The following is a 25,682-nucleotide window of genomic DNA, read 5'->3' as shown; positions in this document are numbered from 1 at the left end:
CTGAGTGCTTGTTACAGTTATTTTTTGGAAAACAGTGTGCATTTTTCTGTACAGTGTTGGCTGATAACACAACAAGACTGCCCCAGTGCTCTTCCCTTAGATTATCAAATCTCAGTCTAAACAAGATTGAGAGAGTAAGGGTTGAGTGAAATGTTTTAGTTCAGAATTCCTTAATAAACCTAGTCAGAAATTTAATATGCTTTGAAAATAAAGGATTTATCACAGCAAATTATTTCTATTGGGGGAAGACAGGCCATAGTTTTAGAAGCCTCTGTATCACCTTAAAAATATAATAAAATATTTTATAACTAAAAATTACTTTGTTTCAAAATGCTTTGCAAATTTGCACACAAACATTTCATCTTCCTAACTGAAATATTTCTTTTGGTTTACTGAAAACTTTGAAAAGTAACTATAATTTTTTTTAGCAGAACTGTAATCACGCAGATGGTCAGTCACATGCATCCGTCCTTGGCCTCATATTTATAGCCCTGTAAAAATTACAGGAAGGTATATAATTGCAAATATTGTTAAAATATTTTCTCACTTTTTTTCTAATCTTGCCTGGGCGAGGTTTGTCCTGTCTGGTACTTGCTCCCATGTGACTTCTTGTGACACTGCTGCCTTTGCGTGTGCATCAGTAGTTAAAAAGCTGGACACAGTACTATTGACTTTTGTTAAGATCAAAAAAGTAATATTATTGAATAAGTATTAGTCAGATGCAATAGATAATTTTCTTGGAATTTCCACTTTATATATGCCCTCCTGTTCTTCTAATACCTCATTAGTACCTTTGCTTGTGCATGGAGACTGCCCAAGCATGCATTTCCTTTGCTCTTCTGGCAATTTTAATTGTTGGTGATCATGACAAATTGAAATCAAGCAGTTGTAACAGTTTAGTGAAGACTCAACAAGACAGGAATGTCAAGAGTGCACTAGCTTGTTTTTAGGAACACTATCAATGCTCCCTTTATCCTGTGGGAACAGTTGTGCCTTTGTTTTGGTGGTGCTGTTTTTTGGAAGATGCGTGAATAAGAGACCATTGATACTTTTCCCCCCACAAAATCTCATGTGTGTCTTTTGCCTGGCATGTTGCTCTCTGAAGTGTAAAAATAGTCTGCCACTTTGACTTTTACGTATTTGAAGACCTAAAAATGGGGGAGGAGCAGTGAGCACCAACTCTGCAGGTACTAACAGGTAATTTTATCCTGACACTCATAAAATGAGGCTTTTCCCTGGCAAAACCAGGGAGCATCACTGCTGGGTTTCCAAGCCTCTAACAACTGGACATGTGTTGATGAAGGATGAGGTAATTTCCAGATGAAGGGTGGACAGTGCTGCAAGAGTAACGGTGGGAATGGTCTCCTGACAGGTTGTTACAACAGTTGTGCTCCGTACATGTCTGAGGTAGGTTCCACAGAGGGAAAGAGAAGGGAAGGTGGAGGAAAACTGTAAGTTACTGACAATCTGCTCTGTGTGTATGTATTTTTTTCATTCAGTTCTCCCTTTGATTGTAACAGCACAGACTTTGCATGACAGATGGCTTATTGTTTCTCTCCTGTAAGCTGCTAAAAAGTTTCTGAGCAGAAACTCACAGCGTTCCTTTCGGAAAGGCACTTTGCAAGATCTGGGCTCTGTCCGTGAAGGACCTGAGGTCTAAGTCACGTAGACCACAGGCAGGACAAAAGTGGTGGGGCTTAATGTGTAGCATTCAAAAATACATTTGCTTCTTGTACTAGATCCTCTTTGATTTTAGTCTGGGATTCAGAAAACATAACGGCTTCCAGATATTGCCAATATTAATATATAAAAATATTTCTTTCTTTGTGTTAAAGTGTTAGTTGAAAGGAATGGAAATAAATACTGAAAATATAATCTTCCTGTAGAAAAAGTCAATTCAAGTTTATAAGCCATATGACTACATATTGAGAAGCACAGCATCTTTAGAAATATCTGTAATGAACCTTATGCTTTTGTAGACAGTAAAGAATGTAAGCAAACTTAGTTCAATTTTTTCAAGTAATTATTACAAAAGTGTCTAAATATAAATATATAATATTTATGGAAATAAAAATAAAATATAAAAATAATTTCAGCTTAGATACTGGTCAAGATCTGGTCTATTGCCACAGCAGAAAGTGGGTGGCTAGATCATCAGAGGCGCTAAAATACAGGGTCAGGGAAGGTACACTACATAAGGAATGGTTATTTAAGATCATGGAATATATCCTGTGGAAATTTCTTTCAGAATTCTCTATACCATAATGTAAGACAAAAGTTTGGCTCTGGCTGTTTCAGTTTCAGCATAATATTTTTATGGATGTGGTATCACTTTAAAGCTCATCCTGTGGCTTTAATTCATCACATGAAAGCTGACTAATCTGTATGTATATTTGTGGATATTTTAGCAGGCACAAAATAACATTATGCTTAATAACAACTTATTCCTTTATTTGTTTTGTTTAAAGATGTAATGAATCTTGAAGGCCAGGTTTGATTAACAATAAATTTTTTTGTGGTTCTCATGCATATCCAGTATCTTACAGAATCATGGAAGAAAGTACTGGAAGAATAATCAGGTGCAGACTCGCAGAAGTAAACAAACCTAAAATTTTTACCTTAAGACTAAAAGAAAATATGTTGTACCTATGGCCTATTATTCAAAAGATTTGGTGGCATTCCTATAAATAAAGAAAAAACTTTCAAACGTGGCCCAGTAAGACAACAAAAGGGGACAGTTAAAAAAACCCAAGAAACACCACCAGAAGAAGACAGCTTTTGAGCAGGCTGGTGTGAGGTGCTGAACAAATGCAGAACTGGACCCCTAAGTATTTAGAGCTGGATCATGTAAAGGGCTGCAGAAAACAAGGCTGCTTGTTTCCTCTCAGGAATCATGTGATAGTTTTCAAAACTTCCACAGCAGGTGAGATCCTGCCTCCATCGAAGTTAGTGAGGCTTTATACTGATTCAGCTGGGACCAGGCTTACATTCTCATGATCTGATAAAAGTCATGCTGAAATTAATTAAAAATCATATTCTCTGTCATGTTCTTTCTCAGTGTTAGACCTTTGAGTGCTGCAATACCTTTTCTGGTTTCCTGTGAAGAGCCATTACCTGATAAATCTTGTAGGGGTTTTGCGGATATTTTTGTTGTTGTTTATTTTCCTGTGTCAACTTCCCCAGATGTGAATGAAATAAGGAGCTGCCTTGGTGACCAGATTCTTGTTAACAATTTAAATGTGTTCGGGGAAGGAAGGAGGATTTGCACTCAGCAAATGAGCTCAAGCTCACAAGCTCTTATTTTATTCCTTTTACTTGGAGCTTCATAACAAGGACGATTTATTTTCAAATGAATTACTTTAATAATAGGTTTAGAGTTACACAGAATATAGACAATCTTGACCCCATCTCTGCAGCTGTAAAAGTAACAGTGTGGGTGTGGTTGCCTGGTGGCTGGCCAGGATGATCCAGTTCAAGGGGGTGGATAAAATAACATTTACACTTACAGTAACTGTTTAAAAATGTAATTTGAGTTCTGCCAAATCCTTCAAGTTCATTTTGGGAATCCAGCTTGTTAAGGTTGCCAACACTCAACTCTTCTCACCCTAGTATTTTTGCAAGTTACCTCCTTCTGCCAGATGCATTTTGCTGCAATTCTCACTACAGAGCTTGAGGTTCCACCAGCTTTGCTCTGTAAATGGTTATGGTGGGACACTCCTGGCTGTCAGCCTGCCCAAGCAAGCAATGACTGAGCCTGGCCCGTGAGACTCAGCGTGGAGGGAGGACGCAATCCCAGAGGAAGTGTTCCACTTACAGACAGCTCTGTTTGTGTCTGCTGCAGCAAATGCTCCCAAGCCAAGTAAGGTCAGGCATTTCCAGGATCCTTGAGAAAACATGTGGTGGAGAAGTTGGAGTTTTGGAAGTTGGAGCTTGTCTGTCTGAGTTGGAATTGCAGAAGTGTTCCCAGGCAGTGTGGGCAATGGGAATCAGGCACCTTGTCTAACAACAACACAGAATCAGGTCTTGAACACTTTGCAATCTCAGAGTGCTTAAAAAGGGGCAAGTGTTGTGTGAAATAGCCAGATCGCTCCAACTGGACTAAGTGTTCAGTCTCGCAGTGTTCCTGCTAAGGTAGCACTTGTTTGAGGACACAGGGTGATCCTGCACCGTGACTGGCACAGGCTGCCACACGCAGAGCTTTGCTGTGCCTGGTCCTTGCAGCCCTAACCTGCCTCACCACTGTGCTGAGCGGTTGTGAAGTGCTGTAGCACTCCTGAACAAAAAGTGCAAGGCAGCATTTATGGATAGGAATAGCAATCACTTCCAGTGGCATACTGTGAGCTGTGCTTACGTGTGTGAATTAATGGATTATAGGGTTTTTCAGACAAAGAGCCCATGTAGGGTGGTGTTTGGGCTGCTGCTGCAAGGAAAATTGTTTTGAAGAGTTTGCAGTCTCTGCTGATTGAGGACCCATGTTCACAGCAGGCCCATTCAACCCAGCTTTTGGGACTACTCACAGAGTTCTTGCTAACACCAACATATTGCATGGCAGCATCAATAACTAATGTAAACTGGTTCATGGAGCTTGAGACCTTAGGGTCCACTGTCTGCCCTGCCTTTACTATACCATCATACTTCATCCACTTTGGGTAAAATATGCTTTTTCATATCAGCATCTAGTGTTGAACACTTAACAGATGTAGAATCACCTCTTCAGTGACTTGTTCACATGGCAAATTATAGCCTTCACTTCTTAAGTCAACCTTTATGCCTTAAATTTGGCAAAGCTTTTCAGGTTAAAAAGGTGGTGTGTTTTCAGATTAAAGAGCACCCCTAGTACCTTTTCTTAGTGAAGGTACACACATGTCCACATGGTCATCAAGTCAGCCTTGTTTTGTGTCTGGTCCTGCCATGACAAGATTTGTGATCTTCTTTTGTCCACCACCTTCTCTTATCTAACACATTTGGAATACTTTGCTGATTTTACACAAGTTTGGAAGAGTGTAGAGGTCTCAAAGAAGAGACTTCTTGCTGACTTGATGAAAAATTGGCCTGAGTAGAGGAGAGAGACTCAGAGAAGGGAGACCTCAGCTGTCACACACTATTTGGCAGCACGCAGCCAGCCAGTCAGTGGAAATGTATTTACAGGCCGCCTGCAGCACACGTTAGTGGAGTCATGAGACACCAAACTAGGGAGAGTTTTCCTCAAGTTTTGTTTACATCAAACCCCTTTACACCAAAAATTGATATGAGTTCATGCAGCAGGAATTTTGCAGTTCATAGAACATTTTCCTTTTTTAAAACAAAATTAATTGGTTTTCACTTATTAAGCTTTTCACTAAATTACATTTTCTTCTGCTCTCAAGTCTTCTTGTCTTTCCCTTTTACCCTCTCCAGACTTTTCAAAACCTGAATTATGAGTACCAGACTGTATGTAGAAAACTGTTACTGATTTTAACAGTGTCTTACTCACACCCTTACTTTCTCCTTTCATCAAAACCTTCCGTCTTTTCTTGCTGTAACTTTGGAAGGTGAATGTTGCTTATCTGTCATCCCCAACTAGACCCTGCAGCTGATGATTTCTAATGTGGTCCCTACCCAGTTCTGCAGAGGCTGTTTCTGACAACATGGCCATGCTTGGCTCTGGACACAGCCTCTGGAATAATGTATGGAGTTATCCAGATCACTCTGTTCAGCCACAGTGGTCTTCTCAGCAGAGCAAGAGGTCCTTAGTCAAATTAGTTTTAACTGATAATTTTTTTTATTTGCTTCTACTGAAGTAAAATACCATGGTACTTCTTTTCAGCAGAGCCCATAAACACCCTGAAATAGAAAAGAGGTGAGCGAAAGACACTGTATCATACATGAGAGATAAAAATTACATCACTGATGAACTGCTTATAACAGCACTGAGGACAATGTAACATTCTTTTGGAGTAAATACGCTCACTTTCCGTAATACACTGGCCTTCGGTTAGTCTGCAACAGTGAAAAGAAGTGGTGGCTTGCCTGAGGTCCCACATACTTGGTGCCAGATGGCCATCAGTGTCTTTAGAACCATTGCTTGTAGACTTTATGAACTTTGCATTTAATTTTATTTTGAATTATATTCTCTTTACCAGGAGAATATTCTCAACAAGTTTAGGTTCAACAAAAGCCCTTAGATAGTCCTTCATGAATTTCCTTTAAAAGTTCTGAAACTCTGCATTTTCTATAGGAAAATTGGAAGTTGTTTTTTAAAGGAAATTCATTATAAAAATTTTCAACACCTTTAAATAAGATGTAGATATTTCTTTTTCTCTTCACAAGCTTTTATTAAAGCTTTGACCAAATTAAAGTCATTCAAACACTGAAATTTCCATTCAGTATCAGCACAGAATTTATAGAATCATGCAGCCAAAAATCTGGAAGACATTGACTATATTGTACCCCAATCTTCAGCATTTGTAAGTCAGTTTAATCACGAGGAAACAAGAGACTGCAAAATTGTTTAGACATACAAATAAGTGAAAATTAATTGTGAGGAAATTTTTCTATCTCCATTCACTAACAAATTCAATCAACAAGATGTGCTTAAGGTATCAATTGAAGTGAGCATCTAGGAGTATATTGTTTTAATTAGGAGATGGCAGTTTCAAATGCTACTTTTGAATCCAGTCCAAGGTTTTCAGTGTACACGGACTGTTTCCAAAATACACTTTTAAATATTAGAGCTTCAGCTCTGGTTTTAAGTACTGCAGTTTGATGAGCTGTTCTGGTCTGGGGCTAGTAAACAAGTCTAGAACTTGCTGGATTTCTCCCAGCAGAAAAATCATCATCCGCTTACTTTTAAAGTTGTCTGGATTTGTCAAGTCTGTCCTGCAATCTTTGTCTCCAGGATAACATGCAATGCAGTCATCTCATGGGAATACAGAGATATTTTCAGTTGTAATAATAACATTCAAGTCAGCTTTTAGTGAAAAATCTTCCTTGTGGCTATAAAAGAGGTCAGCTTCCCTGAAGCTAAATTTTCACAGCAATCTGCAAAGCTTTTGATATATCACTCCTGTTGAATTTTAATAGGGACAGAGTGCTTGGGTTTGTATGCAGTAAAGTTGTTTGATTTACATCCAGACCATGGGTCTGGTTTTTTGAGCTTCCCAACATACAACTGATGTACAGGTAAGAGCAAACTAGTATGTGTGTGCATACAAGACAGCATGAAATTGCTAGCTTTTGTGATTATGTTACTCATGAATTTAACTGGTCAAAAAAGATCTTTTCATCCACATGCAATATTCTTCTTTAAGAAGAATATGAAAGAATATTGCATGGTTGTTAAGAAGATGTGCAGACATGAACAAAAAATTATCCTGTGCTGTGTTTAGGCAGAAAAAAAATTGTGCAGTTCAAAGACGGAGATGCTTTTAAAAATTTTTTTGTTTGTTTTGGTAACTTTAAAACTTCTTTTTGTTCCTCTGCTCTTTTATTGCCTTTATCAGCCCAACACATTCTAACGTGATCAAGTTAAATAATATTCACAAAAAACCCTGCCCTTATCAACCCTATACTAGGCAAACACTACACTAGGAAAAATGTTGGTTTTGGGAAGCCTTGTATTTCTCAAACCTTGCAGAGGTTTTTATTTCTGAAGAGTCTAAAGAGCTTTTCAGGTGCAGACAACACTACAGACAGTGTGTGTAGCATGGCAGGCAGCTTGTTGCCTCTTTATCCACAAACATATTTGGACAGAAGTCTAAGACCCCTGCTGTCTGAGCTACCAGATGCCTTTTTCTAGGAGGGAGAAGCTGGTCTCTTCTTCTTTTCTTGGCACCTTTAAAAATACTTGGAGACTGCACAGTATCTGTGTTCTTACTGCATGTACTGCAGAAAGACCAGCTGTTTATGGTCAAAGCTGGGATCTTTGAACCCAGGCTTGCTTTATCCCCTGAAGGTATTACGATGGTGAGTGTGTCACTCTGTCAAGAAGTAGAAGGGGTTTGAAACATGCCCAAAAAATTCTGACCAGAAGGGCCTGGTGTCAGAGGTCTGGAGATGGGTACCACAGGGAGATGGAGAAGGAGGGAAGGGATTATCCATCTCCTAGGAAAGCGGAGAAATGGAGCTGAGTCACAATTTTCTGATAAGGCTGCCTCCAAGTTTCATAGACATTCTTTCCCATCAGGGCAGCAGGCAGCAGGGCTCACCCTGTGAGCCGTGGAAAGTCTCCCTGGCTGGATGAGGAGTCTTGCTGGCTGGAAGGGAGAAGACATTTCTGATCAGCCTTACTCCATCTGACAAGATCACTACTGTGCAGATTTCTCGTAGCTGTAACAAAGTCCTTTCATCCCACGGAGGGGATGTAAGATCTGGTCTCTGGTGGGCTGGGTTTCTTTTCTTGGTGTGCTATGTAAAAAGTCAGAAAGATTTCCCTTTTTCACTGCAGTACTGCTAGTCTGGTTGTTACATGACACTTTTTAAGAGCTATTTAAAATCTCAGCTGACTGAAATGTGTGGGAGAAAGTCTGTTTTGTATTTTGTCACACAAAATATTATGTTTACTCTTTGCTAGATAAAAAAAAAATCTAAACTCTTTGTTTTAATGTGGGCTAAGTCTAACAGGGGAATTTTTTAGGTTTCCAAATTTACAAAGTGTTCTTCCTGAGTGGTTAACTGTTCTCACATTTGTAAAAAGGAGGCAAGAGAAAACTACGAAAGAGGTTTTGAAAATTGCCCTGGACATTGATGGTTGTTTTCTGATTTTTTTTTCTTGGCCTAATTCAAGTAAAAGTTCCACAAGTCACAATATTGTGCTGCTCTCTCCTAAAAGTCTGCTATGAAAAGAAGTTCAATATTGGGAACATTTGTATAAAGTTGGTCTGTTTTGCATTATAAAGCATTTTTGCATCATAAAGCTCTGTATGAGGTCTTTACCTCCATCATTAAACATGAAGGGAAAGAAACTCAGCTGGCCTACATTGGCTTAGTTCCATGGCATTTACTGCTCTGAACAAGTTAAAGATTTCACCCTTTGCAATAAGATTCCTCCTTATAAGATTTATTTTCTTTTGGTAGTGTAAATAATCCTTGAAATATAAAAGAAAAAACTGTATTTATTCAGCCTTGCTTAACTCCTGGAAGAAATCACGTGCAAGGCAAATTGCAAAATTGCATCTCCAGCTGCAGCAGTCTGCAAGTGGCAGGACAGGAGGATGCTGGTGGCTGTCTGCCCGGCATTTGCTCACATGGCTGGGATAGCTGTAAGCTAACTTAAACACCTGCTTAGAGAATGCACAGGTAATTGAATCTTAGCTTAAAGCCAGTGTGTGTAATAAAATATAGCCCTGTCCTCTGTGCAACCTCCCAGGAACCCACAGGCAGGTTTCTGTGGCAAGTCCACAGGCACTGGCCCTGCCTGGCTCCTGGGCACCCTGGCAGAACTGTTGCCACCAGCCAGGCATGATGAGGATTGAGTCAGTGACAACTGCAGCAGTGCTGATACCCAGACCCTGGTGCAGCAGCAGTATCACTGCTCACACGGTCCCAAAGCCAGGGCAGCCCACTCCGAACAACCTCTGCTAGGAAAGCCTACTGATTTATTTATTTATATGTTTCTATCAACCAGCCATGAATTATTACCTAAAATAACAGAAGAACCTGCCTTTCAGACTTATGGCAGTGACATTTGTCATCTTGTTAGAGCTGGAACTTGATTTTGGCTCCCGCTTTGGTGTTCCTTGAGCTATCGAACAGCCACATTTTAAGATACATGAAGATGTCAAAAGTGTAGGACTGAAACCACAAACTTCTAAATACCCAGCCTGGCATTTAGTTGTACCATCAGGCTCCTCCTTTCTTCAGAAATCTCCCTCTAACTTTCCCATGTAGTTACCCACACAGTAAATGGGTGCTCCTCTTTATAGGACACTTTCTTTGAGGGCCTGATAATTTTACTGGCTTCTGGTGCACTTTTTTTGGTCCTCTGCTATCTTTGTTTTAAAACTTTAAAAACTTTAAAAGCTGAGTTGCAGTAGCATGGAGAGTCCCAGCAGAGTGCTGTAGAGCTGCACTCCACTGAGGCTCTCAGGTCCCAGCTGAGCAGTTGGAGGGTGTGTAGGCATGGCATTCTGAAGTGGAGTGGACAGATAATTAACCTGAAAAAAAGAAAAGTAGAAAACATGAAAAATCATTATTTGAGATGTCTGGCTAGCCGACTGTGAGGATCTGTGAAAGGGATGAGGTAGTCATTGTAGAGGTTATTCCATGAGCTAAACCAAGAAGGGAGGAAACTCCTGTCAGTTGCTTTGTGGTAGAGTAGTCAGACTGAGTTTCCACTTCATTCTGTCCTTTCTAGCAAAGAAGAAAAATGTGCACCATTTAAAGTGGTAATTTGGACCAAATAGACAAGCAAAGTCTCTGTAAGCAAGTGCTGGAGAAGTGCTGCCTCTCTTTAGCTTGATGCAACTGTTTTTCTATGCATGGGCTTAACCACTGTCAGGAGGAACAGTACATCCTGCTGGATGGGAAAAACACCAGGACAAAAATCCAGCCTGGAGTCAGAAAAAGAAAACCAGCTTAGGAATAAACAGTACCTGTCAGTCTCAATGACATAGTCATTCTGCTGCTTGCTATGGCGTTTTTCTGGTGCTCATTGCAAGTAATTCATACTCAAAAGGAACTCAACACAGGCTGGTAATTCTAGCCACCAGCCAAGATCTCCTGCTCCCCATATAAATGTGGTAATTCACAAGACATGGAAGTTTTGCTTTCCACAACTATGCACTGAAGGCAGAACCAGTCCTGTTTAAGGTTGATGGGAAGAGTTATATTAAACAAGAGGTCAGGAAATGAACTGCACTGGCATGGTACAAACAGCAAAGTATCCTTGCTGCTCTTGCACTCAGTGCAATGTAGTAGGCAGATGAAATCCATGGACCTCAGGGAAAAAGTCCTGAGTAAGGGCTAGGCCAGGCCAGGAGTTTGCACTGGGGAAGGGGATGTTTGAGTGATACCTGTAGGAGGCACTGGCTTATATCCAATTCCAGCTCACCATTACTGTATTTACCACTTCTCTCTGGTGCACATGGTGGTGTCTTCTGTTGTGCTTGGAGTGTAGGCTATGTCCTCCACTCACGCTAAATAAAGCAGCACTACTGCGTTTTTCTCATTGTCTATATGGAAATTTTACTGTCATTTTTTCCTTCCTCCAGTGTAAAGAGGAAGGTGGGAAGATCTTTTCTTCTAGAAATGAAACATCTGAAAAAGAAAGGCCTCCCTGAAAAAAAGTCATATATTTTTTCCTTCTTGAACTCTAATTTATCTGAAAGCAGCTCAAGCTTCCTTTCTCCCTCAGAGCCCAGGTCCTGCTCTCCAGCATGCCAAAGTACCTCTGGTACACTTGGTTTCACAAGAATTTTCAATGGTATCTGCTTTCTGGTAGCCCACCAAATGCAAAAACTTGTAGAATTGAGAAAGCCAAAAGAATGAGGTCAGGGCAGTAGTGAAGGGAATGCCTGAGAACATGGCCTCTGGCTGCTGCCTTACTGTACCAGGCAGCACTCAGACAACTTTTGCTTGATATTGCAATCCTGAGATTAGCAGATGCCATGTAAATCTCTGTAAACCACCACACCATGTCGTATATGGCAGTGTTTAGCACTCAAGGACTGCTTACCTTGTTTCTGAGGTATCTTTAAATTGCTATTTTGTTTTTTGCATTTTGTTGCTGTTTGTTTTTAAAAACCAACCAAAAGTGGAATCTGTTTGCAGTTGACAGAAGGAGTTAAGTGAAAAAACTGTGTTTTCTTCCTTTGATTACCAAGCTCTTTCAGATGAAGCAATATAATCTTAAAAGATCTTTAAGTTGATAACCAAAAAAGATATTTTAAATGAAGGACTTAATAAAAAGTCTTGAGAGAGGCTCTTTAGTTTTCCTTTTGAATAATCCTGGAGAGTTCACCAGTAAAGTCTCCTGTTTTGATGTCAATTGCCTGGAGAACAAGGCACACATGCAAGCTCGAGCTCAGTCATTTCTCTCACATATGCATGTGCAAACATGGAGTTGCACAGGGAGCTTGCAGACAAAAGCAGACTGTTGTGACAGGAGGCTATGACAGCACAGGTTTTGGTCACTTCTGATTCCTGTGTGACGTCACCCCTGGTTTTGGGAACTAGCTAAATTGCTTACTTGTTTAAGGGACTTCAGCAAAGAACTCACAATGGCAACACTAATTCAGATAATTTACTGCCTTTTTCTGCAGAACAAATGGACTCAGTGGATTTTTATTTCAGCCTAATCCCTTTTTAAAGTCTGATCAAATAGTTTGGGAATGTTGAGTTCCACATCGGAAATGTTGCTTATGACCAATCAGAAATACATAATGCTGTCTCTGTTCTTATTTTGGGTGAACGCTGTATTAAGCCAAGGACAGACTTGTAGGTCTCTGAATGTCCTGGTGCCAGCACATATTAATTTGCAGCTTTCTCATATTCTCCATGATCACAGAAACATAGACAAAGCTTATGAAATAGCTTACGAAAGACTTTCACCAGCACTGTTATGAGAAGGACTTTGCTGAAGATGCAGCTTCAGGGTCCTTACATTAACTTCGCTTCTTTTCCTTCTCCAAACCTGGGTAAGTTCTACTGCTAAGAACATAGTTTATAGCTGTGGCTACACCAGGGCTAATTACTGCACAAGAGCTCTCCATAATGGTCCATATAGCCAGGTACCCTATATTCAGAAATGGGCAGTAACAAAAACCAGTGGAAGAGATAAAAGAAATTATGCAGAGTGCCTGAAGGCACCTTCAGAAACATTTATAGGTTTGGAAATCCTAAGTCATAATTTGAATATAAGATATTATGGTTAAAATATATAGTAGAATAATGCTCTGTAGCTCTGATCAGTTTAGTTTTTGATCAAGATGTTCTTTGGACCTTTTGCAGAAGTTGGAAATGTATTTCCTTGTGTTGGTTTTAAGCTTGTTGCTTGATAACCTGATTGATTGCTGCCTATTTCCTCTGTGTTAAGGAAAAGGGAATAATCACACCCTGTTTATTTGCCCTGTGTCTTTCATGATTTAATAGCCCTTCAGCATCTCCTGCACTGTCTTGACCTCTTGCAGTTCTACTATTGCCTCCAGGGAAAAAAAAAATCTCTGAATATATCCACAGATGAATGCAGTGAGAAAAAATTTTCTTCTTCAAATCATTTCTAATATTTCATATAGTGTCTCCAGAGCAGCCTGTTGACATTTTCCCAGTGATACCAACATCTGTTTTCTGCATGGTAATGGCTATTTTAGAGCCTACTACAGGTACGGTTAGAGTAATTTTCCATAGTACACTGCTTTTAATGTATCAGTCCAGTTGTAACATGAAAAAGTTACATAATCAAAACTCTTATGCCTTTGCTAGATCTGAAAAAAAAAGTGTAAGTCCATGATAAGGCATGGCTTTGTTTTCTTAGTTTTAATTGTCCATATGTCATAACTCTGATTATCCATTTTGAGTCAGCTGTTACAAGCTGCAACTTATCTCCTAGGCCATATATACAATACACGGTTCACAAATGCTTGAATATGTCACACCTTCCATTTTGATGTAGTATTAATAGAACTGTGTGAACATTTATAGGACTTCCATGCCTATTCTTGGGGTTTTTTTCTGATCTTTTTTCCCTGTCACTTTTTGGTGAATTTTCTGCCAACAGTTTAATAAATGGTTTTGAGAAGTTAATGATCTACAGCAGATGGCTATTGATTTGCAGGTTGTTGCAATTTCATGAACAAAGATAGGATTTAAATATGTGTTGTGTTAATTATGCAAACTCTGCAATCAAGCTACATATTGGATCTTAATTTAGGACTGGCTCAAGCACAATAGCTTTCTAATTGTATAATGTATGATGCTAATTGAATTGTTTAATGCAGCTGTTAACCATAAAAGGAGCATAGAGTTTAAATTCTCTCCTGAAAAAGAAGTGTGCACCTGAGAGAAATGCTGTCTTTAGAATGGGAATATTTGAGTGTTTTTAAAAAGGAGTCTCTTAGGACATGGCTGTGTTGCTGAACCATGCTTCTCTTCAAAGGCAAATGCATGGTTTTGGGTGGAGGAGGGAAAAGAGCAGTTTGTAGCTATCAGCAAAATTAAATTCCTTTCTGTCCAGCCTTCCTCTACCTTGCTCATTCTGTTACTATTTCTCTCAATGGTTTGAGCCCTAAATATGGAGGGATTAGGATAACTATACACAGGGTCTACTTATGTGTAGTTCTGCATAGACAAAAGGGTCACTAATGTGAGGACTGAAATAGTTAGCTCTGTCACTGAGGCTGTGTGTTGCACACTTCACTGCTGGCAGGCTGAGCTCTGTGTGCCACTTACCCTGCATGAGCGAGAACTCACCAGGCTTTGCTTCAAAAATTATTGAAATGACCTTGCAAGTAGCCAATTAATTCTATTTAAATACTTGCTAATGGCCAGAGAACAAGCAAACTAAAGCTAAATCTTCAAATCCTGTTTTGCCAATAATTAGACTCAGGGCCTGCAAGCAATGACCTGCTATTACGGTTTGCCTGAAAACCCTGACATTTTTCCCCTGACAAAAGTGGTATTGAATGCAGGGCTGTCATGAGAGAACTGCAGTTGCATTCATTGACAGTATGCCCGAGGGTAAGAGACTTGCATATACAAGGTGTAGAAAATACTTAATTTACTTGTTAAATCAGTTGCCTCTGCTGTTTCCCATTAGCAAAAGTCTTTGCCAGCTGTGACTGTAGATCCTGCTAAAGCTTCATGGAAACAGTTTCTTTTTGCTCCTGTTTTTGTAGGTTGGATCTTAGTTCTTTGTGTGTTGCAGAAATTTTGAGTGGAGATTTCTGAATATGAGAAGGAAGAAACTGCTCTCTCCTGGGTTGCCTGGTTGAGCAGAGCTGAACTGAGCCGCTCAGGTGACAGCAATGTGCTCTTCTTTTAGATATTCAAACAACCCAATGGTGCTTTGCCTGCCAATGTCTAAAACCTGCCTGGAAGTAACAAGTAAAGCATTTCATATCTGCCTTTGAAGGGAGGTGTGTGCCTGTACTTTCTGGTTTGAAACAATTCTGTATGTAGCACTGTAAGAGACGGTCCGAAGATCCCTCATCTGCCTCACGATCATCGCCAAGGACAGAGACTGAACATAAGGAGTCCTGGCCTGGCTGAGGTGGGATGTCTGCCAAGTGTTGCCTGCAGGTGTGCCCACTGCGAACTGGTACACATTCCTAAGGAAAATTAGCGCAGGTCACAATGGACTGCGTCGTTCTTGTTGCCAAAGCAGGAAGGGCTGCGCTGAAGTGGAAAGGAATGACCTGTCCCGTACGACCTGTCCTGTACACCTGTCCTGTACCTGTTTTCCCAAAGCAACGGGCTCCATAACAATGGCTGTAGATTTCCCCCACCTCTTGGCCAGTTGCCCCTCGCTTCTGAAAAGGACTATAAAGGGACTTTCTGAAATAACTGAGATCAAGATCTCCCCACGGAAAGAAGACTAATCTATTGGCAGAAGACCACGCGGACTTCATCTCATCCATTGGTAGCTATTTCCCCCCCCTTTCTTCCTCTCTCCCCTTTTACTTTGTTTTCTTTGTCTCTCTCTCTCTTTCTTTCCTCTATCGCATTACTGTGTTGTGGGCACTTAATAAAGGTGCACTGTTCTGATTAAAACTGAAATCCCTTGTGTCCTTTTACACTCTGAGATCGATAAACGAACCATCACGACCCCCGCTTGCATTAGCGGATCGTGACAAGCACATACATTTCTAAAAGGCTTTGTTTGTGGACCGGTAAAGTACTTTCCATGTAACGAGTTTCTTAGCTGTAGCAAGAGACTTTCTTTCCTTTTCTATTTGTCTTACCATGTGTTTGCACTTCGCTTGCATGTTGTGGTTGTTTATGGTCAATACAGACATACTACAGGTTTAATTATATATATAATCTAAGCGCCTAGACCGTGAAGAGTTTTCATGACAATATGATGCTATCCTAACAGAAAAACTAAAGATAAATAAATTCTCAAATGGCACATTATTTCTAGTCTTTTTTTCACTCTACATTTATGTCACTACTTGATTTGTAAAGTTACAGAACTGTAACCCAAAATTTGGTTCTTATTCTTTGTACTTACAAGCCAAAATTATTTAAGCAAAGCCAAACCCTCTGAAATGGACTACATGGCAAATTTCCTCAGACATTGCTGCTAGACTTCAAACTATTGGACAAGAATACTCATTTCTAAGACCTTTCCATTGTTCCGCTATGGACAGGCAAAGTTGGATGCAGGATACTGTTACAATGCGGATACTGCAACACGTGTATCAGATAATGAGGCCCGTGGAAAAGAAATATATATGGACAGATTCTTGATAGATGTTTCAGTGTTGGGGAAGATGAAACAGGAAAGCCTTATAAATATGATTGCCTGACAAAAGATTTTGGGAATATGAAAACTACAGGCGACATCGAAATGAAAGCCACTTTTGAAATACCAAGTCTTAGTTACTGAACAACTGGAAAACAATGGTATGGCCGACTGAAGGTAATCCCCTCTTGATGGAACAATACCCTCTGCTTGCAAACAGGTCCAAGGGTCAGAGCAGACCCTACTAGCTCAGCAGAAGGGGTCCAAAGAGTAGTTTTTAGAAGTTAAGATGTAACACTCTATGGTAATATAAGAACTCTTATAGGCTGTATGTAAATGCTATAGGATTTGTATTCTTGTATTAGATTGGTTAGTGACAATTAGAATATTCAGTACAGAAGATGATTTATTGTATTGTAACCAGGACTTCAGAGATTCCTTTCCTTACTCCTTCTTCCATTCTATTCTCTTGCTCTCACTTCCACTCCTGTTCTTACTTCCACTCTTGCTCTTACTCTCTCTCTCTCTCTCTCTCTCACCCGTTCACTCTCTTGCTCTCTTGGGCCTGCTCAGAGCTGAGTCTGGCAGCTCTGAGCAGTGCCCCTATACCCACGCCCTTTACAATAAACCGCCTGTGTCCCAAGACCTGCCTATAGAGATCTCTCCGTCACCATCCGTCTCCGTCCTGACCGAACCCCTCCCGAAAAACCTACATTTCAGAGAGATGTTTATTTCTCCAGCCGCATGGCTGGGGCTCTGCCGAGGAACTGAGGCAATCACGGGACCCGAGGGTCCTTGCCCGCACAGGGAAACACAAAACAACCAAAGGGGAACGAGACTGACCAGGGGCAGGGAAACCCCGTGCCTCCCCAGGGCCCCTCTCCCAGGACCACATGGCAGGGGGGGAGACCCCGACAGGATATCCTTTTTTATTCTCTAGAACCAAATTATGTGGAAGAAAATCTGCTTTCAAAAGCAAAAAGTTATGCCGATGAGAACATTTTGCCTCTGAGTGTCTTAGCCTGGTTCACCAGTTGTTGTTTCAGATATGCTCAAGAATAAAGATTCCCTTGTCTTCACATGGCTTACCTCATTGTAGAAGTAAGACTTGCTTTTAAGCTTAAATTTAACCAGGGATCCAAGCTATCCCAAATAGTGTTTGCAAGGTTGGAATCACCATTCTTTTGTAGCTTCACCCATGGTTTGTGCTTCAGGAGAGTAATGCATCACCACTGTGTCCTCATCTGCTTAGTATCAGTTAAATAATCATGAGGCCTATGGAAAAGGTTGTTACAATTTTTCCCCCCCTTGGAGATCTGATTAGAGAAAATGAAATAATTACAGGGATTATCATCAGCCCAAAAGCAGTGTACTGTCTCTGTGCTTGATTGTTTACTAACAACTATAATGTAGGTCGTGTCGGAATTAGGGGTCCTTCCCTCCAAAAAGGTGGTGGGATCAAAAGCCCAACTGAGGTGGATCTACACCAGTGCACACAGCAATGGAAACAAACAGGAGGAGCAGGAAAACGGACCCAGTTACCATCACAGAGACATGAAGGGAAGACTCCCCCAAGTGAAAGGCTGCAATGGATGGCTATAAACACTTCAGAAGGAACAGGCAAAGAAGGAGACCTGGTGGGGTAGCCCTATATGTTAGAGAGAGTTTTGATTGTCTAGAGCTTAATGATGGTGATGATAGAGTAGGAATTTGGGGAAAGGCCAGCAAGGCAGGTATCCTGGTGGGAGACTGTTACCAACTGCCCAACCAGGACAAAGAGGCAGATGAAATATTTTATAAGCTGGGAGAAGTCTCACAATTGCTGGCCCTTGGGGGAGACTTCTTCTTACCAGATATCTGCTGGAAACACAATACAGCAGAGGACACAGCCTAGGAGGTTTTTGGAGTGTGTGGCAGACAACTACCTGACACCACTCATGAATGAGCCAGGTCCACCACTGGACCTGGTGTTTGTGAACAGATAAGGAGCAGTGGTGTTTGGAGGCCTCTTGGGCACAGTGGTCACAAAATGACGGAGAAGTAAGGAGGGACTCAGCAGATCTGTCGCCTTGGACTTCTAGAGGGCCTGTTTACGAGACCAGTTGAGAGAAGAGGGGATCAAGTGCCCCCTCAGTCAGTTCACAGATGACAAGAAGCTGAAGACAAGAAGTTGAGCAGGAGTGCTGATCTGCTGGAGGGCAAGAAGGCTCTGCAGAGGGAACTGGATAGGCTGGATCAATGAGAAAAATTGTAGGAGGTTCAATAAGGTGAAGTGCTGGGTGCTGCCCTTCGGTCAAAACAACCCCAGGCAGTGCTACAGCCTGGGGTCAGAGTGGCTGGAAAACTGCTCAGTTGAGAAGGACCTGGGCAGAGTGGCTGGAAAACTGCCCAGCTGAAAAGGACCTGGGGGTGCTGGTTGACAGCAGTTGAACATGAGCCAGCTGTGCCCAGTAGTTTGCTTGTGCTGCTCTATTCCCTCTGAGCAGAGCTGCTCCTCTCTAGGTGAGGTGATTGGATGGCTATGGATGAGCCATTCAATAGGCTCATAGGAGATAGAGGAGATGCAGGGTGTGCAGGCTGTATGTGCAGTGTCAATAAATAAATACAGGGGATGCTTCGGAAGAGGGAAGAGGTTATGTTAAGGAAGAGAAGAAGTGGATGTGTCCCAAGAGGAGAAGGAGGAGGCAGGGTGGGATGACCATGTCCCATGAAGAGCCCCCCAGATGTCCAAGGTAGACATCTCACACAGCACAGAGGCTGGTTTACCCCTCTGCAGCTGTGAGGTCATTTCAGGAATGGTCCTGGTAGGCTCCAGAGGAAGTTAGACAGCTGCACTCTGCCCTTGAGATGAACATCATGACGTGATAGAAGGACCACAGGGAGGAGAGCAGTAACCAGCAAACATGGCAGATTCCTCAGGGCTCCTGTTGTTGACAGGTCTAGCTAAGGCATGAGGGAATATACTGTTATTCCCGGAAGCTTTAATGATTTTAGCAGTTGGCTTGCAAGGAACCTGGAATTTTTTTATTTTCCTGCACTGTAATAACAGATTTCCTGGGGTGTCATGAATACATTATACTCACTTTGCTGTGATGCTTTAGATTTGATTTGATCTCTTTCTTTTTTTACACCAGTGTGATTTCTTGCTTAATTATAAACACAACTCTTTTTCTTAACAATTAGAGATTTTTAGTGTAACTTGTGTGTAATTTTATACAAGTGCCTGAAAGCCAGACTGCTAACTCCATTTTCTCTAAGAGAGGTTTCTTGCTTTGGAGAAACTAAGCACCTTGGTTTCCAGTGTGTTTGAGAAGGGTGGGGGGAAACACATGTCAGTGTATGTCCCATACACACATGATTCTAGGTAAAATGTTTTTTTCTGTATACATGGTAATGAAACATGGGTATAATGATGCATATTTGGAGTATGGGTATAATTTCTGTTCTCATTCATATGATTTGGTGGCAGGTTGTACGTGTTTATAGTAGATGCATTCAAGTATCTACTGTACCATGCAGGCCCAGCCTGTACTTGGTGTTGTGGCCAGACTGGTGCTTTCTAGGCAGCTCTTGCAAGTATTCAAGATTAGCTCAGAAATCTAGGGATATTCAAGGAAATTCACAGTGGTAGGTTGTTCTTAGTGCTACCATTTTTAGGTTCCAAATAAACCTCAGCAGAATGTTCCTTGAATCTCAAGAAACAAGGTTTTTAATGTTTTTCTTGACCAAGCACTGGCACAGGTTGCCCAGAGATGTGGAGTCTCCATCCTTGGAGATACTCAAAAGTCATCTGTATGTGGTCATGGATTGCTAGCTCAAGGTGGCTCTGCTTGAGCAGGAGGGTTCCAGAGGCCCCTTTCAACCTCAGGTATTCTGTGGTTCTGGGATTCTGCTCCACATTGGAGTTGTTTTGTACCTGTTCATGTTTAGCAAGACTTCATTAACTCCCTCTGCATTTTAAGCCCATCTATCATTCCCCTAAGAAGAAGTAACTAAAGGAATGAAATTTTTTTCTAGGAAGATATGAAGCCTCAAGATACTCTGGTATATCATCTGTGCTTCTGCTGCCTAGATTTGATTTACTCAGGACTAATGGCAGGCCTTCTAACAAGAAGATTATTCATGTGGAAGTTCCTGCTGCTTTCTGTCTAGCAGAGATGGGCCAGGCAATTCCTAGGGCTTGGTGTAATCTTTTTTCTACTAAATTCTTAATTAACTTAGCAAAGCATGCCCTGTATTTGATCTAGCTCAACCATCACTCGGATAGCTCACCAAGCTGGGTTTTCTGAATTGGAAAGGAATGCAAAGCACCCAGACAACATGGGCACTGCACAGTGAGAAGGGAAGAGCTCCACTGTGTCAGGAAAACAATCCATCTGGTGCTTTTCATCTTGATCTGCAAACAATTAGCATCGTCAAATTTCCCGTGCCTGTTCCTTAGAACCTGTGATCCTCATACTCTTACCCCAACTGTTTCAGCGCAATTTTCCCCTTCAAGTTCTATATATAAGTTTGAGTTACAAAGCAACTAGTAATGTCCTAGTGTAGAGGAATTTTCTTGATGTGCTAAGAGAACTAGTTTCCTTCTCATCCCAGTACCAGGAGGCAACAAGGGATCTCTGTAGGAAAAAACAGGGTTCTGAGACCATCCTATGCACCGGAAGCCAAGTATCTTGTGGGAGCTCTGGCAGTGGTCTGTGCCTCTCAGGTCTAGGTCCTTTGCTCCTGGGCTGTCACTCTTGCTTCCTTCTTGTCCTTCTGCTCTGCTGCATTCCCCCTGGCTTGAAAATGCCTCAGCACTGGGGCTTCTGCCACTTCAGTATGTTCATGACTTGGGGCAGATCCCTCTTTCCACACATGTATGTGGCATCATGAGGTGTAAATCAGGATGAGCAATGCAGTCCCATTGCAGACTGAGGAAAATGTCTGCTTTTCCCAGAGAGAAGAAAAAGTAAACAATGACAGGCTGGCAATATTTGCCATACAGCAGTCCTGTGTAGCCTGTGATTTGCAGTCCATGGCTGATTCATAACACATTGGAAGATGAAAGGAGACATGATGGGTACAAAACACCCTACCTTGTGGTCATAGCAATGGGAACATAACTTTTCTCACTGGCAATCCCCGAGAGAAAGAGTGCAACTTATAACAAAAATAGATACAAGGATAGTGGCTTCTCTTCCCCCACAGTGGTAGATTATCTTTGATTTCAAAATGGCTGGAAAACACTGCTTTCAAGCATTCTGCCTGCTAGCAGGAATTGATCCTCTGGGAAATAGTCAATGTCAAGCATAAATAAGTTTTGAAAACATACTGGCTAAGAGCTGATTGTGACCAGCGAATATTGGTAAGTGAGACTAGCTGATTTATGTTTTCAAATACTGTTTAATTAAAACAGACTTACTACTGCTATTGACTTTGTGCCTGTGGCAAAGCCCAAGGCAGGTGGCTGGCTGTTACAGAGGAGCCATTCCTGACTACTGTCAGAGCGGCTGCTTTCAGCAGTGCTTGTGGAAATTGCGCTGCCTCTTGTACTATCTAGTCAGCTTATTTTTGGATGAGAGCACTAATCTTCTGGCAGGTCTGTGGTTGCAGTTACAAGGCTGGGGATGACAGTGAGAGTTGGGGCTGGAAAGGGCTCTTTCCCCTGAGTGAATGCTGGGGCTGCTCTGCAGCTGAAAAAAATGCAAGGGTAAATCCAAGTCAGACAGTACTGAGAGGGATTCTGGTTTCCAGGGTTTTTTATGACCAAACCCCAAAATATTTGTTTGTTGGGAAACAAACGAAGAGGTTTTTGAGTGTCACCTTTACAGAACAGTGGAGCAATTAAGGAATTGGTCCACTTCTCCTGTCACTACCTTGCCCAAGTCAGGAGGACTTCAGCCTCTCCTTTTGAAGTTGTTCCACTTTGGATAAACAATTAACATTTACTAGAAGAGGGACTGATGCTCAGGAAGTCTAACCTCTCAAAAGAAGACCTGCCAGGCTACTGATTCATGCACACACGTGTGTTCTCTCTCAATGAATAGTTAATGTTTTATTAAGGGTGGAACAGTTCCAAGGGGATGATTCAAATCTTCTCCCTGGATCCAACACTTGGCTTTCAGCTAATATGCTTTTTGTTCCATTAGAAAAGTCATTGCTTTTACACAACTCCTTCTTCTTCTCCTCATCTAAATGCCCTTCTTTGTTTCAGTTGATTTTTGTTTCCTTACTTGCTTGGACCCTGCCCTCTCCTTTGCTCCTTGACCCTGAGAGAAGGAGATCTGTGCCTCCATTATATTTGAGATTAGCTGAGTCTGTGGAAGGGCCAAAGGTAGGTTTTCCTCTGAACCAAGCTGGGGAGGGCTAAAGTTTTCCCATCTCCACCTGCCTCCTGAGGCAGTCAGAGCACATTGCCCCTTGCCTGCTCCACATGCCCTTGACGAGCCTGTAGGTGCTTGGCACTTCTCAGCAGCCTGTTCCAGAAATTAGCAGATGTGCAAGGGTGCATTCAGTCCTCATCAGACTAATTTTCACTCCTACCCTACTTCCGCCTCTCTCAGGGTGGTTTTGAAGGAGGAAACACAAACTACAAGTGGTAACCAGCATGTGCAAGCAGTGGGGTCATGCCACATTGCTTTGCAAATGGAGAAGCCCAGAGGGAAATCCTGAGCTGAGGACATATACATCACCTATATTCTGTGGAATATAGCCCCAGCCTGAACCTGAACCTAACCTGGATTCACATGAAAAACATCTGCTTTTTGGGACTGTGGTGTGTTACTTGGGCTGTGGTGTTTCAGCCTGGGTTTTTGTGTTGAGGTTGTAGATACATTTCTCTGCCTGCACGGTGACATTAATATGCATGTTGTTGCACAACATGCCCTGTTCTCTGGGGCTGGAGGTGGGTGGAGAAAGTGAAAGTAGAGGTGAAACAGCTGGAAGAGATGAGGTTGTTGTCTCTGCACTGGCTTTTGGCCTGACAGGTTGGGTCAGTCACAACCCAGAGGAGAATTAATGGCCACTTGGTGGCTGATAGTAAGATCAGTGGCTAAGTGGCACTTACAGGACTGGTAACCAATTGAACTGCAGATGTAGCCGTGAACATTATTCATTGACCTTCTGCTTTTCTTGGTTCCTTCTGTCTTTTGGCCAACAGGTCTCTTCTAGCCACTCTCTCCATCCTCGAAGTTGTCTCTTGTCTGCTTTACCTCCAAGTGGTGATAGGAGAGCTGCGTGAAACCATTGAAAGAACTCCCATGGTAACTGGCTCCTTGGCTAACCAAGCCACATCTGTTGCAAACCACAGCAACTGCATTGATATCCCAGAGCCATTAAACTGTTCCATATGGGAGGTTTTGCCATGTACATAACCTTGTCCACAACAAAGCCTAGTAAAGGAGTTGTGATGTTAGGAATAAACAAAACAAATCAATACAACAGTTAACATATTGGGAGAACATGTCTGCAGTCTGCTGGTTGTAAATTATTAATTCCAATTGCCCACTGTGAAGTTGTGGGAGAGGAATGTGAGTGACACCAGCACCTACACTCAAATCTCAGATCAGTTGCACCACCTGCTTTGAGTCAATTTGGTAGAAAGGGTTTTCATGATATCTACTATTCTTCATGTGAAGCAAGTTGATTTTGTGGTTCAAAATGTGTATGGCTTTGCAAATTGACCTCAACTCTAGATTTCTGGTGTTTCTAAGAGGACAGCTATTGTGTCCTTAACATGTTTTCTCAGTTTTGTTGTGTCCGCCCCCAGCATGAACTCCACTTCCTGGCTCTCTGAATAAACTTCCTCTTACAATTTAACACCTTATTATGGTTTCCACTATTGGTTATAGATTTTTCTTATCCTAAATAGCATTTGAGGTAACTTGGGCTATGCAGAATGAATTCAGGTTATACTATCCAAGCCAGCTTAGGCTAAGTTTTGCCATGGTAGGGAGAGAAAATTAATGATGTAATTACACTGAGATTTAGTGACAGGTTAAAGGCCAGGATCTCAGAGGAAATGCAGTAAGAAGGAAAAGTCATTCTGCTTTTGAAAACCATAGCCAATGTTCCCTCCAAAACTTGCCAGCTGCCATTTGCCTTCTGTTTTGCCAATGCTTTTATTAGTTACTTTGTAAAGATGCCAAAGAGACCAAAGAAAGTGGGAGCTTTTTTTCCAAGTGTGGATTAAGTCTCTCCTAGGTGTGGTGGTTGTTCAGAGATTATGCTGTAAGAAAAGACAAGCTGTGCCACCTTGGGATAGGGAAACTGCAGCATAGTAGCCCCCAGCCAGGGAAAGAGATATGAGCTGCTTCACCCTCGTTGGAGAGGTGATGCTCACTCTGAAAAGCATGGACAGAGTGACCAAACTGAAAAAAACTCTGATGATTTTCTCATGTAAACCCCTGCTGTACTGCCTTGCTGGCCTTCATTTGGTCTGTGCAAATCACAGCCCACCTGCAGGTTTTGCACATCTGGTCCCTACTGCTGCTTGGCTGACTTGGGAGTGTGTTGGGAGCAGAGACGCACAGGCTGTGTCCCACCGCGAGCCTCACAGAATGCCTGTGTGTGTAGTGCAGCTGGCAGTTTGGATATGGGGTTGAAATGCAGGTCTCTTTCGAGTGGTGGGGTTGGGCTGGGGAGCCTGCAACTTCCAACTGATTTAACTCATGAAGCATCTCTGCCTCTGCCAGAAGTCTGCTGCCTTTTTTGTGTCTTTACAGAAGTCTTGTCCTCTCTTTCCCTAATAATACCATCTCCTTGTGGATCCTAACAGATCCAGGCAAACTGAAATGATTATGCTGCCAGCAGGGTATCAAATCTCCATTTTTCATTGGAGACTTAGAATACGGGTTTTAGAAGAAAACCCCAAACAACAACATCCAATGAGGAAAACATTCTGGGGAGCTGGTGTTCTTCATGCATAGGTCAAAGTCAATCCTTCCCTTTCAATAGTTGAAATGCAATTAGTAAGATACAGCTGTGACTCATTTGGACTCTCCTCTGAAGATCTGTGTCCCAGGGGCTTGGAAAGGAGGCTGCTCTACACCAGCTTGCAGGAGTACAGTGGATGCATAATTAGCAGCTGCTTTCAGGATACTTCCTAGTCTTTTCAAGTAGCAGATATTTTAAGATTTTTCTGCAGAAAGTAGAAAGAAATATTCATCATTTTCTTTCTACTCTTAAGTGCTCTTTTCTAATTTTCCGGATCTGAGCAGGTGTTTGCATTTTCTTTCCTGTTGTAACTGTCACACTTTAACTCTTATTTTATCTTTGTTAAAGGCTTTATTTTTATGAGTTTGTGGAACACGTTCCACAAGTA

At 41.7% G+C, this 25,682-nt stretch overlaps 1 protein-coding gene across 1 annotated transcript in view; it reads left to right on the top strand.

Annotated features, from left to right (window-relative positions):
* Window positions 1-1,328: 1,328 nt before the first annotated feature.
* LNX1 (ligand of numb-protein X 1) overlaps window positions 1,329-25,682 on the top strand; it is a 122,775-nt gene continuing 98,421 nt past the window's right edge. The window contains exon 1 of the mRNA XM_048304619.1: window positions 1,329-1,407. The gene's annotated coding sequence lies outside the window, so the exon portion shown is untranslated. The remainder of the gene's footprint in view (window positions 1,408-25,682) is intronic.

Source organism: Corvus hawaiiensis, chromosome 5, assembly GCF_020740725.1.
Source record: "Corvus hawaiiensis isolate bCorHaw1 chromosome 5, bCorHaw1.pri.cur, whole genome shotgun sequence".
Lineage (NCBI taxonomy): Eukaryota > Metazoa > Chordata > Aves > Passeriformes > Corvidae > Corvus > Corvus hawaiiensis.
Note: the sequence above shows the minus strand (reverse complement) of the source record. Positions and strands in the feature narration are given on the sequence as shown.